Source organism: Canis aureus, chromosome 24, assembly GCF_053574225.1.
Source record: "Canis aureus isolate CA01 chromosome 24, VMU_Caureus_v.1.0, whole genome shotgun sequence".
NCBI lineage: Eukaryota > Metazoa > Chordata > Mammalia > Carnivora > Canidae > Canis > Canis aureus.
The window spans coordinates 20,015,709-20,031,796 of NC_135634.1; positions in this window are offsets into that span (position 1 = coordinate 20,015,709).

A 16,088-nucleotide genomic window follows, 5' to 3' on the forward strand; every position below is an offset into this window, starting at 1 on the left:
ATTCTAGCAAATAACATAAAAACTCAGCAACAGAATGATGTCCCCTTGCGGCCAAACAAGAAGGGGGAGACTCACCGTAATTCTAGCCTCAACTCAGTCCTCAGGTCAGGACTCTGCACTGCCACTATCAAAATTGACCACATCAGATAGGCTCCTACCATCTCCTGGAATGTAATCCATTGTGCTGGATGTGGCACTTAACTAGGTTTGAACCCTAGTTCTGAAGTCAGAGTGGATTCTATCCATCTGGCCAATGCCAGACTAATCAGGCAGGAACACAGAAGGAAACTGTGTCACTTGCCACCCAGGGATTTTGCTGGAGACCATGATTCTAGAGAAAAACCTGACACTATGAACATCCCATTGAGTTCAAATCAGAATCCCCCTAATACTAGCCCTCAACTTGCCTCCTAATGTAGGGCCTCAACTCACCCCTAAGGGCAAATCTCTGCACTGCCATCGGACAGGTACCTACGATCTCCTGGATTCTCACCCTAACCCTAGGCACAGCTCCGGACCTAATTTGGCCCAAATGATAAGACAGGAAAGTCGGGATTTGGGACATAAGACTGATCCAAGTCAAATCAGTCAGGAATACAGAAGCAGCCCAGCCATGCAAAATCATGGCGGTGGAGCTGGACAGCATGATTCTAAAAAGAAATCCTAAACTTCAGCCCCACAATGTGCTTAGTCCCAGAAACCAAATGCTAATCCTGAGCTTCACCCTAATACTCACCTCCACTCAGCCCACAGGGCAATCTCCACATTGTCATCAAATAGGCCCCTACTATCTTCCAAAATGGAACGCTAACCCTAGACCTGGCACATAGACACAAGGATGGGACACCTAATTGATGCCAGACTTTTCAGACAAGAACCCTGCCACTTGCAACCCAAGGATATGCTGGAGACCATGATTCTAGGGAAAAACTTGACACTCAACAACATTATGAGCATCCCCATGAGGCCAAATCAGCTTAGACCCACCCGGATATTAGCCCTCAACTCAGACCTCAGGATAGGAATCCACACTGTCATCAAATTGGCCTCTAACTGCTCCTGGACCTTAACTTTAGCCCTAGCACTAGATGTGGAACTGACCAGCCCCGAACTTGACTTCTGAGGGCACAATGGTTTTGGGATACAAAAGCCATGCCAAACTAATCATGTAGGCACACAGAAGGAAACTGTGATATTGCAACCACTGGAATCCTGCTGAGGGCATGATTCTACTGAAATCTCTAAACCTCAGCAACACTAAGAACATGCCCCTCCAGCCAAACCAGTCTCAGTCTCACCCTAATGATAGTCCTAAACTCAGCCCTCAGGGCAGCTCACCATAAGAGTTTCTGATAGGTTCTTACCAACTCCCAGACCATAACCCTAATTCTAGCCTGGACTATAGAATTTACTGTGCCTGAAAGCAAATTCTGAGGGCACAATGAATTTGGAACATCTGGCCCATGCCAGAATAATCAGGCAGGGCACATCAGTCTAGGGAAAAACCCTAGCCCTGGTTGTGGAACTTATCGTGTCAGATCATAAGTTTTGAGGGCACAATGATTTTGTGCCAATACCAAAATCCTTAAACCTCAGCAACACTGTGAGCATCTCCATGAGAAAAACCAGAAGCCTTAGACACATCCTAATGCTAGCCATCAACTCAACCAAACTGCGGAATCCTACCTGAGGGCTGAATTGGAGGCTGGGATTAGGGTGTGTCTAAGGCTTCTGGTTTAGCCTCAGAGGGATGCTCATAGTGTTGCTAATATCAGGATTCTCTTTAGATTCATGTTCTCTAACAACATCCCTGAATTGCAAGTGGTATAGTTTCCTCCTGTGTTCCTGCCTGATTACTCTAGCATGGGTCAGGTATCCCAAATCCACTGTGTTCACAGAACTTGTTTTGGGGCACAGTAAATTCCACAGCTAGGGCTAGGGTTAAGATTATGGTCTGGGAGTTGTTAGGAGTTTATCAGATGGCAGTGTGAAGAAGTGCCCTAAAGGCTTTAAGGGCTAGTATTAGGGTAGGATTAGGCTTTGGGTTTAGCTTCAAGGGCATGTTCCCAGTGTTGCAGAGGTTTTGGGATTTCGCTAGAATCATACCCTCAATAGCATTCATGTGGTAGCATGGTTTCCCTCTGTGTACCTGCCTGATTTGTTTGGCATGGGTCAAGTATCACAAATCCATTGTGCCCTCAGAACTTGGATTCAGGCACAATACGTTCTACTGCCGGGGCTACGGTTAGGGTTTAAGTCTGGGTGTTGGTAGCAGCCTATTGGGTGGCAGGTGTCCTAAATCCATTGTCCCCCTCGGAGCTAGGATTCATGCACAATTAATTCCACAGCCAGGGCTAGGGTATGGTACAGTCTCAGAGATGGTAGGAGCCTATCTGATTGCAATGTGGAGACCTGCCCTGAGCACTGAGTTGACGGCTAGCATTAGGATGGAGGCTCTTGTTTCCAGTTTGTCCTCAGGGGGATTCTCATCCTGTTGGTGAGTTTTAGGATATTCACTTGAATCATGCTCTCCAGCTCAACCCCTCTGGTTGCACATGGTGCTACTTGCTTCTGTATTCTGTTCTGGTCCTTCCTGTGCCTGTCCTGTGTCCTTAATCCCATCTTTCCTCATATTTAGCATTCAGGTCCAGGTAGGGTCAGAGCCATGCCTAGGGTTATGGTGAGAATCTGAGAGATGGTATGCACTTATCTGATGGCAGTGCAGAGATTTGCCATTAGGGATGAGTTGAGGGCCTGCATTAGGGTGAGGCTCAGGCTTCTAATTTGGACTCTAGGGGATGCTCATAGTGTTGGTGAGTTTTAGAATTTTAGCTAAAATCATAGTCTCCTGCATCATCTTGGACATTGCAAATGGTAGTTTTGTACTCTGTTCCTACTTGATTAGTCTGAGATCAGTCAGGTGTCCTAAATCCATTGAACTCTCAAAATAGGGTTCAGGCCAAGTCAGGACTTACAAAATGTCCTGGGGTTGGGGTTACATCTGGGTAGATGTAGGGGCTTATTCAATGGCAAGGGGAGATTTGCCCTAATGTCTGACTGGAGAGTGACCATTAGGGTTAAGTTCAGGGTTAGCACTTGGTTTTAGGAACTAGGCACATTGTGGGGCTGAGGGACAGGTTTTCACTAGGCTCATGCTCTCCAGATCCACTGCATTGGTTACACATGGCTCAAGTTGCTTCTGTATTTTTCGCTGATTTGTCTTGTCCCAGGCTTTTGTCGCAACTCCGATTTTCCTCAGAGTTATTTTTGCACCAACATAGGGGCCAGAGCTATGCTTAGGGTTTGAGTGAGAATCCAGAAAATGGTATGCACCTGCTCTTTGGCAGTTTGTAGATCTGTCCTGAGGCTGAGTTGAGAGCTAGCATTAGGATGAGGCTTCAGCCTCCAATTTGGCCTCAGGGGGGATGCTCATGTTTTTGCTGAGTTTCAGGTTTTTTACTAAAATTGTGCTTTCCAGCTCAACTGTGGTGATTGCCCATGCAAAGATTGCTTCTATATCCTTGGCTGATTTGTCCTGCACCAGTCTTTTGTCCCAAATCCCAGCCTTCCACAGATTAGGATTTGGGATAACGTAGGCCATGCCAAGGGTTAAGGTGAGAATCTGGGAGGTGATAGGTACCAATTCCATAGTAGTGTGGAGACCTTCCCTGAGAATTGAGATGTGTGCTAGTTTTACAGTGAGCTCAGACTTCTTAATTGGCCTCAGGGCAATGTTTAGAGTGTGACTGACCTTTAGTTTATGTCTCTCAAATCATAGTCTCTAGCCACATCCTCGGGGTTATAACTGGCATTGTTTCCTTCTGAGTTTCTGCCTCATTTGTCTGCCATTTTCCAATTGTCCTAATCCATGTGCTCTCATGAAAGTGATTTGGGCACAGGTAGTTCCACAGCCAGGATGAGGGTTAGGGTTATGGTCCAGAGAAAGTAGGAGCCTACCTGAGGCCTAGAATTAAGTTGAGGCTCCAACTTCTGGTTGAGACCAACAGAATCTCATAGTGTTGATAAGTTTTAGATTTTGGATTTTTGGATCAGAAAACTGGAGCAGGATGAATCAGTCAATAATACAAAACTAAATGGTAGGGATCCCTAGGTGGTGCAGCGGTTTAGCTCTGCCTTCAGCCCAGGGCCTGATCCTGGGGACCCAGGGTCGAATCCCACATCGGGCTCCCTGCATGGAGCCTGCTTCTCCCTCTGCCTGTGTCTCTGCTTCTCTCTCTGTGTCTCTCATGAATAAATAAAATATATTAAAAAAAAAAAACGCTAAAAAAAACAAAAAAAAACAAAAAACAAAAAACAAAACTAAATGGTACCATGTGTGGAGGCCGAGAAAATTAAGGCCATTGCACCTCAAGTTCAGCGTTAGCACAAGTACGGCCATCTCAGGCCCCTATGCTTAACGCCGTTGGCAGGAAGCCCCATATCAGAAAGAGAACACAGCTTAACGCCCTTGAAAGCCCCATATCAGAATGAAAACAGAGCTTAAGAAATTCCTCCACCCCTTCTGGAAATCCCCTAGACCAGCCCATGAAAACCCAGCTGAAACCCACCTCAGGGTCCAAGTCCCTGCTCTGCTGTGTCCGGTATACTTGGACCCAAGATCGAGCTTGCTAATAAACCCTTGTGTGCTTGCATTGGTATCGGCTCCTTGGTGGTTTCTCAGATTTGCAATCTTGGGCACGACACCACCAGAGTGGAGCTGAAGAACAGGATTCTGGTGAAAAACCTAAAAATCAGCAAAAGTATGAGCAGCCACCTGAGGCCAAAGCAGCTTCTGGAGCCTCATCTTCATGCTAGCCCACAATTTAGCTCTCAGAGTAGGTCCCCACACTGCCAACAGGTAGGCTCCTACTATCCCCCAGATCATAACCTTAACCCTAGCCCTGGATGTGGAACTTATTGTGCCCGAACCCTAGTGCTGAGGGCACAGTGGATTTTGGATACCTGACTGATGCCAGATTAATCAGGCTGGAACACAGAAGGAAGGAAACTGTGCCTCTTCCAAATTCCAAGGATGTTGCTGGAGACCATGATTTTGGCAAAAAATCTAAAATTCAACTAGAGTATGAGCATTCCCCTGAGTCCAAACAGTTAGACTGAGCTTCACCCTCATGCTTGCCCTTAACTCAGCCCTCAGGGCAGGACTCTGCACCGCCATCAATTTTCCCTGGACATGAACCCTAACTCTAACCCTGGATGTGGACATGGCTGGAACTGAACCATAGGCCAAGAGGACAATGGATTGGGACACCGGGCTGTTGCCAGACTAATCAGGCAGGAGGAAACTGAGCCACTAGCAATGCCTGGGATGTTGCTGGAGAACATGAAAAGTCTACAACTCAGCAATACAATGACCATCTCCCTTAGTGAAACCAGAAGCCCTAATGCTTGCTCACAACTCAGTACTCAGGGCAGGTTTCTGCACTGCCATCAGATAGGTGCCTATCACTTCTCTGATTCTTACCTTAACGCTAGGCTAGAATATCGCCCAACTTGGGCCCAAATGCTAAATCAGAGGAAAGACGGGCTTAAGAACACAACATAGGCACAAGATGAACCAAAAGAGAATACAGAAGAAAGCTGTACCATGTGCAACCACCGAGGTGGAGCTGGAAATTACGATTCTAGTGAATATCCTTAAATTCAACAACAGTATCAACCTGAGGCCATACCTGAAGCTGGAGCCACTCTCTATGCAAGCCCTCCACTTTTCCTCAGGGCAAGTCTCCACATACTAACCAATAGGTTCCTACCAACTTCGAACCCCAAACGAACCCCAAACCCTATCCATGGCTGTGGAACTTACTGTGTCTGAAACCTAGTTCTGAGGCCCCAGAGGAGATGGGCCACCTGACCCATGCACAGAAAGAAACCATGCCTCTTGCAACCACTGGAGCTGCTGAGGGCATTGTTCTAGGGAATAACAATCCCTAAACCTCAGCAACACTAGGATCATGCCCCTAAAGCCAAACCAGAAGCCTAAACCTCACACTAATGCTAGCCTTGATTCAGCCCTAGGGCATATTTTCCACACTGCCATCTGATGGGCTCCTATCAATTCCCAGACCATAACCAAAACCCTAGCCCTGGCTATGGAACTTATTATGCCTGAACCCAAGTTCTTAGGGCACAATGGGTTTAGGACACCTTGCTGATGCTAGACTCATCAGGCAGGAACACAAAAGAAAACTGTCCCATTTACAACCCAGGGAAGTTGCTGGAGACTATGATTCTAGGGAATAATGTGACATTCAACAACACTATGAGCGTCCCCATGAGGCCAAACCAGAAGCTTTAGACACACCCTAACGCTAGCTCTCAATCCATCCCCCAGGGTAGGATTCTACACTGCCATTGAAATGGCCCCTAAACTCTTCTGGACTATAACTTTAACCTTAGAACTGGATGTGCCCTGCTGAAGCCCGAATCTAGTTCTTGGGGCAGAATGGATTTTGGACACCTGGTTGATGCTAGCTAATTAGGCAGGAACACCGAAGGAAACTGACACATGCAACCCAGGGATGTTGCTGAAGACCATGAATCTAGGGAAAATCCTGACATTTAGCAACACTATGAACATCCCGGTAAGACCTACCCAGAAGCCTTAGACACACCCTAACGCTAGCCCTCACTCAGCCCTCAGGGTAGGCCTCTGAACTGCCAGCAAAATGGTCTCTTGCCACTCCCCTCCCCCCACCATAACCCTAACCCAAGCACTGGATGTGGATCTTGAGTTAGGAACAGATTGGGCTAGGCAGGGAAAGATAAGGAAAAGGCCCAGAGTCAAGTTCCCATAAATGTCTGGGCTCCAATAAATCCTAAGGACACTAAGATGCAACAAAATAAAGATAAGGAAGTAATTCTGGCCTTCTGGCTCCAAAATATTAGGGAGTATCTTCCTTTGATGGCTACCAAGCAATCACCCAGACTTAAAAACAGTCGTACGTCATTCACTCAAGACAGTACAAGAAATCTCAAGGCCAGGTTCTCTATGAAAGACCAATCCTACAAGTCCTCAGTGGCAACCCTGTCAGGACCCCTCTCACTCCTGAGAGCTCTCTCTGTATCCTTGCTTAATAAACTTCTATTGCTTTACTCACTCTCCTTTGTCCATGAGAACATTCTTCAACTCCATGAAACAAGAACCTAGCTCTCCCACATCATTTTGATGCCGAAACCCAGGATCACTTCCATCGAAGGATGAGTCAATGCAGACTCTTTTCTTTCCTGGGAGACACCTCTCCCTTGGAAAACCTCTTCTTTTTTTTTTATTAATTAATTATTTATTTATTTATTTATGACAGTCACACACACAGAGAGAGAGAGAGAGAGGCAGAGACATGGGCAGAGGGAGAAGCAGGCTCCACGCTAGGAGCCCGACGTGGGACTCAATCCCGGGTCTCCAGGATCGCGCCCTGGGCCAAAGGCAGGCGCCAAACCGCTGCGCCACCCAGGGATCCCATGGAAAACCTCTTCTTATAACAAACAGCAAAATCAGGCACCTGTTGTCCAGTTAAATGCAAATCGCGTGGCCACCAGTCTTAAAATTCAGGTGACGGGCTTCTGGAGAAAGGTTTGGTTAATCATCCTTGCTCAAAAGAAGAGAATGTTGGCCTAACCCTACCCAGTTCTGCTTTCTGTTCTTTGACTTCTCTTAAAGGACTTTTTCCCACCTCAGGAACTTTAGGAGGAAGGACCTTGTCCTCATTTTTGTCACCTGGTAAGACATGTTTTTCTGTTAGGCGTAATTTAGATTTAATCACAGCCAGGAGGGATCCCTGGGTGGCACAGCGGTTTGGCGCCTGCCTTTGGCCCAGGGCGCAATCCTGGAGATCCGGGATCAAATCCCATGTCAGGCTCCCGGTGCATGGAGCCTGCTTCTCCCTCTGCCTGTGTCTCTGCCTCTCTCTCTCTCTCACTGTGTGCCCATCACTAAAAAGAAAAAAAAAAAAATCACAGCCAGGAATTAAAACTGAATTATCGGCAAGCAGGATTAGAGCTATCTTTTATATGTCATGTTGGAGGCAGTCTGATGTTTCCTGGGCATTTACTCCCTTTGGAATACTTTGGGCATTAAGGAGGGAATTTTGAACTCCCAGCCAATTCTTCAACTGGTTGTATTAATCGCTGGGACTTTAATGGGTTATATTGTTGAGGCTTTCTGGTTCCAACAAAAATATGGAATTATAATGATGCTAAATCTTGGGATCTGCACCCCTCAGTTGGCCATGCTTGCAAATGGGACCTCAGGTATATGAACAGAATAAGCGCCAAGGGTAAGGAGAGGAAACATAATTAAAATTGGTTTATAACTGGCCTGATTGGGAACCATGGGGCTAGGAATGTAAGTGAATTTACATGACCAAACAATGAGAGCTCAAGCAAGAAAGCCCTGAAGAATGAGGTCATTTATAGGATTTCCTGCTTTGTTTAAGGTTCATCCAGGGAGCAGATGGGAGGACTGGCAATCCCAAACTCTGAACCTGCCCTTTGGCTACCACTGTTGACCTTGGAGTCTCTGAGACATGTAAAAGGATGGAGACAGGCCCTGTGTGTGTGGAGGGGGTGGGCGGGGGGGGGGTGGTGTCACACTCTGTGGAAGCTTCATCCATAAGCAGCACACGCCTCCCACTGAGATACCCTATGTGTTTTGCTCACATTCTTAGTCTTCTGAAAAAAATATCACAGTTGAAACTGTTAACCTCCCTAAACTCTATGATTAGGCCAGACTTTTGGGGGGAAATCCACAGGAGACAAGGAGGATTAGGTGAAGGACAGGTAAGAGTGGCTACCCTCGCCAGCCTGATCCCTCCTCAACCCAAGATATTAGGCCACTCTTTCACCTTGGATAGGCCAACCAGGGGATGCCTTGTTTCACAGGGGAGAGTGATATGTAGGGACACCTGCATAATCATCTCCCTGTACCAGGTATAGGGTAACTGACTGCTACCGGTTCATGAGATGGGAAACAAACCATCCTCTGAGGAGACTCCTCTGGATTGGGTACTGCAAAATTGGGTAATTTCCCTCTGTAAAATTTTTCTAGTGTTTTCCATGGGTTAAAAACAGTGGTTTCTTAAAGGCAAGGTAAAATAAGGGGTGACCTTCGTGGCAAGGCATGGTCTTTTCTTCGGTCCCCAAGGATTCTCCCTTCAGGTGCCTTTTACCCAACTGGAAACAATTTGGATTGCAAAATTCAGGGAAGGACTGATCTCCTGTAGCACTGCATGGCCTCAGTGGGATCTCTCAGTTAGATCTCTTCTGCAGAACAGGGCTCTACATCAGGACCCCCACCTAAGGAGCTCTTGCAGAATGTATTTGCCCGAACATGTTGGCTGGTAAACTTCTTCCTGACATATTGGATAATAATCTAAATAGGCCTTCAAATATACCCAGGCTGCTGGAAGAAACACAGGCCTCTCTTTCTCACTGTTCTTCCTTATAATAGATGTGGGGGCTTCTGCTTCATTAATTTCCCAGGTTAATGGTTATAAATGGAACCAACTGTGGTTAGTCTACCTCAGGATGGGGACTTTAAGGAATATTCCCAAGCAGCTGCCAAAACTCTATTTATTTGGGAGGAAATTCTCTGTCTTCTCTGGCCTGACATGGACTGCCTCATTCCACTTGTTGTTGGTAGAACATGACATTTGTTCATTTGTCCAAGTGGATGAACTTTAAAACTGGGAATCCTTTTTCACTGCCTTCTGGCTATACTTTGCCTTTTCTGTCTTCCCCTCCTACTCCTATTTCTGCACCACTTTGGGTGCCACCTGCATACACTTCTCATTTCAGATTTCCCCACCAGTGTTGCAGGTAACAATTGGTAATGGGGAAGAAACTAACTTTTAAAAATGGACCCCGGTGGAACATATTCAGAATTTGAACTAATTAAAGTTTGTTGGTTTATTTAAGATAGATGTGTCTAAAGTTATCAGCACTAAATCTGAAACTTTTATTCTATAGAGGTTTGCTGACGGTCAAATAAGCTCATGTTATCTCTGTTGCAATTTGTTAGCAAAAAGGTGACTTAAAACTATGGTTAATCTTGTCTGAATGTGTTTTGTGAGTAATTGTTAAGATAGCTTTTTAAACTCTTTCATAACCTGAAACTTTAAAGTTTTGCTTGGATAGTAATTGAAATTAAATTCATTGGACATCCAGGTCTTTTCCATATAGGATAAAGACTGAATCATTGATTACTGGACATAGGCTTGTGCTTTTTATCTCTTGGTCAAAACTAAAGATATTTGGATCTGTTGGTAAACATGCTTTGTCTTTAACTGGTTCATAAAATTGCTATCTAAAGAGTTGTGGTATAACAGTTCACAATTGGTTACTACTTAGTTTTCACTGGAGAATGAGGTTTCTAAGAGTGCAAAATTCTGCTAACTATAATTAAGACTGATGGGAATAAGGGGAGCAACTCTGTACGTAGAAAAATTGGAGATATGTAAGAAAGGTATAAGGAATAGGAATGCATTTTTGTTGAAGGTAAAAAAAGGTAATTTTGTCCCAAATGAGACTGGTTGTTTGGGAAAAAATGGCTTGGGACAAAATCTGAAAGCAAAGGAAAGTTGTAGAAGGTTTGTGAATGGAAATCTTTAGAAAGGAATTTTAGGTGTACTCAGGATGGACTAAGATTAAATGAATAGATTTTAAAGTACATTGGTATAAGATTGTAAGGCTGCTTTCTCTCTGTTCAGAAAGACAAGTTTTCTTAAATTGTTGGTCTACACTTGATATGAAAGTTTAAATAGTTGTTTTCTCTTTGCAGGCCTGGAAAACCCAGTTTCTATGTTTTGCCTTTATTAGGTCTTTAACCTCTCTAATCCTATTTGCTTTAAAACTTTCTAAGGTTTTAACAAACTTCCTAAGATTTAAATTATAAACAAAATCTCTTTAACTCATTAGGCCTTTTTATTTGGTATGTTAAGTCACTTTGGAAGCACTGTTAAACATATGATAAGCCTTAGGTTACATTTGGGCAAATGATATAACTATTCTGGAGATGATATGCAATTCCTAAAGTTTTAATATGTTTTAATGCAAGGTCATCACTTGATGTTTTGATCATTGAAGTATTATGTGTCACAGAAATAACTGAGTTTCCTTGTCAATTGCATCATAATGAATTCTCATATCAGATCATTTATAATGTCCATTTCTGAGTTTTTATCATTTATAATTGTTCTTATTCTCTTGCAAAGTGAGTTTCATCTTCAAGGAGATTCATATAAAGGATTTTCAGGACAAATACAGGTTTTAATTTCTTTAAGATCAAAACTGAAATGAGAGAGAACGTGGGTGGCTCAGTGGTTGAGTCTGCTTTTGGCTCAGGCCGTGATTCCAGGGTCCCAGGAGTTCCATATCAGGCTCCCTTCTCCCACTGCCTGTGCCTCTGCCTCTCTCTCTGTCTCTCATGAATAAATAAATAAAATCTTAAAAAAAAAAAAACAACTAAAATGGGTAAGAATTTCCAGAACTAAAGTTGCATTCTAATTAAACAAAAATAGTAACATGGGACTAAATGAATCGAAAGGATGATTATAGGGTGCTTGGGTGGCTCAGCATTTGAGCATGTACCTCTGGCTCAGGTCTTGATCCCAGAACTCTGCAAAGAGAAAACAACTATCAGGATCTCCCCGGGGAGCCTGCTTCTCCCTCTGCCTATGTCTCTGCCCCTCTCTCTATGTCTGTCATGAATAAATAAATAAACATCTTTTTTTTAAAAAAAAAAGGATGATTATAATTTTGTGACTACAGTTTGAAACACTGCTCTTTCTCTAATGTTTGCTCTCCCAGGTTAAGAAAATTTTCTCTTAAGATATCTATGATTTACAGAAATGTGATGAAGTATTCATCTGTAAACAAATTAAAGCATTAACTTTTCTCTCTACCTGAACTCTCTGATATTCAAAATGTCTCAGTAAGTATTCTTTCTTCAGGGATCCCTGGGTGGCGCAGCGGTTTGGCGCCTGCCTTTGGCCCAGGGTGCGATCCTGGAGACCCGGGATCGAATCCCACATCGGGCTCCCGGTGCATGGAGCCTGCTTCTCCCTCTGCCTCTCTCTCTCTCTCTCTGTGACTATCATAAATAAATAAAAATTAAAAAAAAAAGTATTCTTTCTTCAATGGCAATCATAGGCATTTGCATAAGTTCAAGAAGAATCTAAAAAAAAAAAAAGTTCAAGAAGAATCTGTTCTCCTTCTCACAGGATACCATTGGAAACATTGGTTATTTTACCAAGGCTTTGACTGGAATGTCATATTTGAGAGACATGCATAGACTCAGATATGACCAAACAGCTTTAAGGAACTAAGGTTGACTTTATGAAACCTGGAGCCATAAAGCCATTTAGCAATTTTGGCCTGAAACCTTGCTTACAGAGTTCCCAGCAGCCTCACCAGGTGAGTAAAGAATGTCACTTTCTGGCAGGTGCAAGAAACTCAGGATACTTTGGGGACCTCAAGAAGAGGAGTCTGCCCAAATCTACAGGTATGACAGGCATGCCTGATGGCAAGTATTTGCTTGGCTTCTGGGTTGGAGAGTCTACTAAAAATTCAACCTAGAGATTCCTTATAAAAAGTTCCAGCAAAGCAGATCCTAAAAGTTCTGTATGATCAATCATTATTCTTGCTGAGCTTATGTAAATAATTAGGCCAAGTTTGTTAAAACTGGACTTGTTTTACAGATAGGTCAGTCCTGATTTGGCTTCTTCTAATTTAAAGATGAGGGTTATTATAGACAGAAAAATTGTGTTTCAATAACATACCTTTGTGGATGTTAAATTTTAGTTCTGATTGTCTTTGAATACTGTTTGCCTAAACTAGACAACTTGAGGTAAACTTCAGAGAAATTGCCACAATAGCTCACATATAGGCAATCTTCTTGCTTGTTATTCTGTGGGGATAATAACAGGGCTCCATGGCATATGATTATCTAAACAACTAGAAAATGGGATTAATCCCCTAGCAATTATATAACTCAACTAGCACTTTGACCAATTCTGTATGACTAGGATGACAAAATTGCTCCTTTAAGAAGAGTGTACCCCCACTGCATGGAGTTAACTATGAATTTATAGAAGATAATGGATGACCCCACATTCTTTATAATTAGATTGAATGATGCACTTGGGGATGTCCTTATCTCCCAAGACAAGTCTTCTCCCACTTGATTCCTTATAATTAGGACATTGTTAAGGCTGGACCTCAAACAAAGAGGGCTTCTGGATAGTTTCATCCTTCATAGTCATGTTTATCCTAAAAGCCACTTCTATTGATGTACTATTACAAACAAAGACTTTAGCCAAGCACACACTGGCCCTCCTAGTAGAAAGAACCTTAAAACTCACTATGGGGGGATCCCTGGGTGGCGCAGCGGTTTGGCGCCTGCCTTTGGCCCAGGGCGCGATCCTGGAGACCCGGGATCGAATCCCACATTGGGCTCCCAGTGCATGGAGCCTGCTTCTCCCTCTGCCTGAGTCTCTGCCTCTCTCTCTCTCTCTCTCTGTGACTATCATAAATAAATAAAAATTAAAAAAAAAAAAAAACTCACTATGGGATTTCCAGGACCTTATGATAGGACTGCAGCATAAAATAAGCAAAACGGTAGGCTTGCTGAGCAGGACTCTAAATGGTATTTCACAGGCAGCAGATATACTCAGATAAGAATTAAGTGAAGTCAGAGGACTTCTCAAGGACCGCACTATTATTGACTGTCTCCTATAGCTACACCATTTGGGGTGTGAGAAATTTCCTCACATGTGTTGTTTTAACATCATAGTTAACTCAATTAATAGGGGACAATAATCAGTGATCAATTAAATACATTCAAAATATCCACTGACCTATTTAACAAAATTGATAATTGGAGATCTTATCTAAGGGATGTGATCATAATTTGGGGCCTAATAATTGTTTTATGATTATTCTTTTGCATGTGCTGATGTATGTACCTTTTACTCTCCATCATGACCCTCTGGAGCCATACCACAAGCCCCCGGACTGGCCCCTGGATAGATCCTAACTGCAGCACAGCCCGCCACCCCATTTCAACAAGAAGTAGCCAGAATATCATCATCCCATTCCCTAGTGGCAGTTAGGGTAACTATTCCAGGGGGAGGAATGAACAAGGAATGAACAAGGGACAGGTGAGGGTAGGTGGGGAGAGATAGGTGGCTACAGGATTAGGCTCACAGAAATCCCAAAAATGCTGAGATGTAAGGAAACCAAAGATAAGGGAACAAACTAGATTACCCTGCCCTAGGTGTGGGTGAGGAGGGTGTCTTTTTTATGACAGTCATCTGTGACCAACCAAGAATAACCAGACCCTAAAAAGCAGTAAGCCATTAAAGATGTTATCACCAGTCCTTACTTAAACCAAGATAACACAAGAATGATAGTCAGACCTCTCTGGTCAGTTCTAAATAAAAGACTGTCAGTGGAGGCCCACATTGGCAACACTGTTGGCACCCCTCTCACTCCTGAGAGCTTGTTCTGTATCTTTGCTTAATAAACTTTTATTGCTTTACTCACTCTCCTTTGTCCTCCAGATTCATTCTTCAACTCTGTGAGACGAGAACCTAGCTCTCCCAATTTACCATCTGTGCCCAGGGCTCAGGAGTTCCATAAGATACAACTTCAGGGGAACAGGGAAATGTGTTTAGATGTTTAGGAGTAGGATAGGGGGCACTTGGGCATCACTATGAGTCCCACAGAAGAACCTCCTCAGGCCCTTGTCCATCCTCCTAAGTCCCCATCCCATGACCACGTCCAAACATGATTGAATGGTGAGTCCAGGTGGTCATACATGTGCAGCTTGCTCCCCTGCTCCCCTGATCCAGGTTCTTGACCCACTAAGTTTGTTGGACAGGGTCTATCCTGCCTTCCCAGACCTTCTTTCTGGGTCAGCACTTCCCACCCTGCTCCACTGATGAGCATGTTTGAATGGTTGTTCCCTTCAGACCCCATAGGGTCCTCCTTTTCTTATGAGACTAAGGACCTCTCTGGTATACGCCAGTCATACCACGTAACTAAATCCCCCCACTGTACTCCTGATGAGGAGAGGGAAGGTCATTGTAGGCAGATTTCTTTGGCCCGTTACCAGTAGATAATCAAGGCTTCTGTGGGAATCAGATATTTTAGGTTTCTCTGATAGGGAACTTGTCAAATGTGTGTGGTATGTCCAGGCTCTGCAGGTGGAGTGACATCTGGCTGCAGGAAAACAGTTAGGTCTGCTTTGGTGATATTGATATCACTGTGAGTACCCCAAAAGTCCCCACCAGGGCACTGATTCAACCTCAGAAGTGCCCATAAGGGAACCAATCCAAAGGTGCATGGGTGCTGAGTGACTGCAGCTCTCAGATGCACAGTTAACTCACACCCACCTGCCCAATGTCTCAGGCCATCTGTACTGTTTGAGAGGCCCTGACTTTCCCAACCAAGCCATCTTCCTGGGTTTGGTAAAGGGGAGGTTGGTGTTTGTTGCCATTTATAATTGCAGCCATTATGGAGATGTTTAATGTTCCTTATTTTCAGCATGACCAGGACCTTGCAGTTCTTATACAATTAGGAACCTGTTTGGCAATCAAAATTCTTGGTTGACTCCCATCCTGTGGAGCCTTATACAGGCCCCAAAGGGCTTTCTAATTCCCACAGGATCTGCATATGAGATTTAGTGAGCTCTGTGTGCAGTGGAATTGGTGTTATATATTTTTAATTATTTTTTATTAGCTTCAGAGGTAGAAGTCAGTGATTTGTCATTTGCTTATAACACCCAGTGCTTATTACATCAAATGCCCTCATTAATGCTCATCATTCCTTCCCCCTACCCACCTTCCCTACATTTGTTTCCTAGAGTTCAGCCTCTCTTATGATTTGCATCCCTCTCAATTTTCATCTTATTTTATTTTTCCTTCCCTCCTGCTATGTTCATCTGTTTTGTTCATTTCCTTATGCACTAAGTGAGGAGATTAGACTGGTTGGCCATTAGTCATTTTTAGTGCTGCCTCCCAGCTTTGCTGGAATCTAGAGGACAGAGTATCCTCCAATACTCACATGCCTCA